Source organism: Chinchilla lanigera, unplaced genomic scaffold (assembly GCF_000276665.1).
Source record: "Chinchilla lanigera isolate Chin_1 unplaced genomic scaffold, ChiLan1.0 scaffold00002, whole genome shotgun sequence".
Taxonomy (NCBI): domain Eukaryota; kingdom Metazoa; phylum Chordata; class Mammalia; order Rodentia; family Chinchillidae; genus Chinchilla; species Chinchilla lanigera.
In genome coordinates this window covers 1,359,219-1,362,632 of record NW_004955403.1, presented here as the reverse complement: position 1 = coordinate 1,362,632, position 3,414 = coordinate 1,359,219, and positions in this window count along the sequence as shown.

The following is a 3,414-nucleotide window of genomic DNA, read 5'->3' as shown; positions in this document are numbered from 1 at the left end:
CAGAGGATGTGAGAGAGTCCTGACATGGGCCCATGAATTTTGAGAATGACACAGAAGGAGACAGGAACTCTCGGAGCGAGGAGCAGCTCACTTGTGAGAATTGGAGTGCATTGGAGTTGGATGAAATCTAGCAGTGGCAAAGGCAGGGATGAGAAAAAGAAGGAATGTGGCTCATAGGTGGAGGGGTGCTCAAACCAGGGGAATAGCTTCCCTTGGGAGCCACACACCGAGTCCTATCCAAGTCATGGCACCAAAATGTAAAGTTTTTCTTGGTGTGAACAAGAAAAGAAAACTAAAAAGTCAAAAGAGGCTTTATTGCAGGCACAGGCAGGCTGCTGGAGAACACGAAGGTTCCTCTGAAAGAGGAGGCTGGGAGACAATTTATTGGGCTGGGTTGGGGGTGGAGTCTACATAGGTAGCCAGAGTGACGTAACAAACACCAGCTGGGGGAGTGTCAGTGTGCGAGCCTAAAGGAAACAGGACAGTGGGGGGAAAGGGGGAGGTAGGAGTTAGTTTTTGTGTGACACACTGGTTTTGGGCCCCATGCCATGTTAGACCACCACCACAATGACTTGGCAGAATTTTTTACAGGGTCAGAAACCTATCAGGTATATTTTCACTTCTCTAATATATACCTAGTAGAATTGCTGTATTACATGATAAATCTGTTTAACCTTGTTTTAAAAAACTATTCTCTAAAGCAGCTATACCATACTTACCAGCAAGGTGTAAAGGTTCCAGTTTCTCCACCTTACTGTCAATATTTGTTATTGATTCACTTTGGGTATTTTTTTAGTATAGCTATTCTAGTGCACATGAAGTGGTACTGATTTGGATTCACATTTCTCTAATTCCTAATGATGTTGAGCAACTTATGTGCTTATTGTCCTACTGTATATCTTCTGTGATGTGCCTATTCAGATTTTTTGCCTGTTTAAAAATGTTGACTGTATCTTCATTGATTTTATTTTTCCTACATTTTAACAGTGGATAAAGTACAATGAATGCAATTGCCGTTAGCTAATCAATGCTTTTACATATTCAGAGTTCTAAAGATAATCAATAGGGTCTTGACATAAAGCCATATTGTTATGTTGCTAAAGCATTTTATTTTATATTTTGCTGAAACATGTGTTTAAATCATGTACTATAGGAACCGTGTAAAGGGTTCTATTTAGGTAGTGACACTAGCTAAATCAAATCTTCAAGTGACTTTATTTTGTTTTATCAAGCATGCTGTGAGTAAAATTACATGCTAGAGTACAAATCTCATTTGAAATATGTATCTCTAAGGTCTATAATTAGCAGAAAGCTTATTAAAAACAAAAAATACATGTTTAGAACCAAGAATAATTGAAAAGAATTAAAATACTTGAAATCTCTGAAAGAACATCAAATACAAATGAGATGTAATTAAAATCCTGTGAAAAACTTAACCCCTCTTGCCTTCTTTTCCCTCTCAATAATTGTTCACAGGGGACCACATTTAAGAACTCTTGTTTTGTCTTTTCTCCCCTATCCCTATCCTAGTACCATTTATTTTCATGTCTTACAGAGAACTTGCACATTTGTGGTCTATAGATCAAATTTAACCTACGCATGCATTTGAGACAATGTTTTATAACAAATTAGCTGTCAACATTTAAAGTTAGCAAATGAAACTTAAAGATCTGTGTTACTGATTTCTCTTAATATTTTGGAAGGGTTGGCAAAATGTTGCCTTCATTTTCAACTGGCTAATGCTGAATAATGTCTGCTTTCTTCAAATAGAACACGTTCCTTTAGTTTTTCACAGTCTTTACCACTTCCTTTTATATTATATATGTCCAATTTTACCATTTATGATATATACGTGGCCTCTGTAGGTAGCACATTTTGTGGGTTTTTAAAAATTTTGTTGTGTTTGCAGTACTGGAGCTTGAACCCAGGGCTTTTGAACTGAGCAATAACCCCAACCCCCCCAGCCCTCACCTCCCATTTAAAAAATTTTGAGAGAATTTCTCATTAAGTTGCTAAATTGCCCCAAGCTGGGCTCAAACTTGCTATCTTCCTGCCTCTGTCTCCTACAGTGTTTGGATGACAGGTGTGTGTAATCCCAATAGCTGGAGCTTGTGCTTTTAATGATACCTTTCCCAATGTAAATTAGTCTCCATCAGAATCCTAAGATTTGCAACTTTTTCTATCTGGTGTATTAAGTGGCAAAACAAAAGTTCTGAGGACTCAGTAGGATTCCTTCAGAACTGTCAAGAATACAGAGAGGAGGGGCTGGGGATTTAGCTCAGTGGCACAGCACCTGCCTGGCAAGGGCAAGGTCCCGAGTTCAATTCCTGGTACCGGAAGAAAAACAAAAACAAACAAACAAAACAAGAATACAGAGAGGAGCTGTAGCCCTTGGGCACTGTAAACAGTAAAATCCCTGTAAAGATCCTTACCAATCAGAAAGGAGAAGAAAAGTCCCACTACTGGTTATACATGTAAGACTTCTTGCTGGAATGGTAAGCTCAGCTCTGAGAGAATGGGAATGGTAGTGATCCATCCGTGTCTGGCTGTTAGACAATTAGAGATTGCAGGTATAGTGGTGCACACAGTAATCCCAGCACTCAGGATGCTAAGATAGGAGGATCAAAAAGAGTTCGAGGCCAGCCTGAACCTCATAACAAGACCCTATCTCAACAAAACATAAAGAAAAAAGAAAAAAAAAAATAGAGATGAACAAAGCTGGTCCCTTGGAAGAAAATAGGAGACTATGAAAAAAATAGGTATTATAGTAATATCAAGGAAACATCTAATAAGGAAATGCAGTGTGATTTACTTGCCATAAATAACATACATATCTCAAATGATTAATCCAGAGAAAACTGTTACTTTCTCTGGGATGTATCTCCTGTTGGGTTGTGACGTAAGAAAAAAGTTTTACATATTCCAGTCTGTTTCTTTATTCTGTCCTTTAAATCTTTACTTGTATATCTCAAAAGCCTTGAGATGCTCTCGCTCCCCATGCTCTAGAGCCGAGATAAACCTCACCTGAAAAGTCCGCGCGCTAACCTATGTGTACAGCAGTATATGGAGCGGTTGGACATCGCCGAAGGGGCGCTGCGCATGCGTCACACCTGCTGCGCACGCGTCTTGGGGCCCTCCCCGCGCCTTCCCAGTTCTCTGGCTCGTCCTAGACTTCCGTTCGAATTTCCCGGTCGCGGCCGGGTTCACCAATCACAAGTGTCTTTTTCAGGGCCCCTCCCCGCCCGCGCCCCTCCGGAACCCCGCCCCTCCGGACGTACGCTGCGCGAGGACGTCGCGCTGACGTCGCCGTCGCCCCGCCTGGGGCCTCCGGCGGGCCGTTGGGCGGTGTTGCGTTCTCAGGGCCGCGCCCCACCGGTGCGGGACCCATGTGGGGCTTCCGGCTGCTGCGCGCCC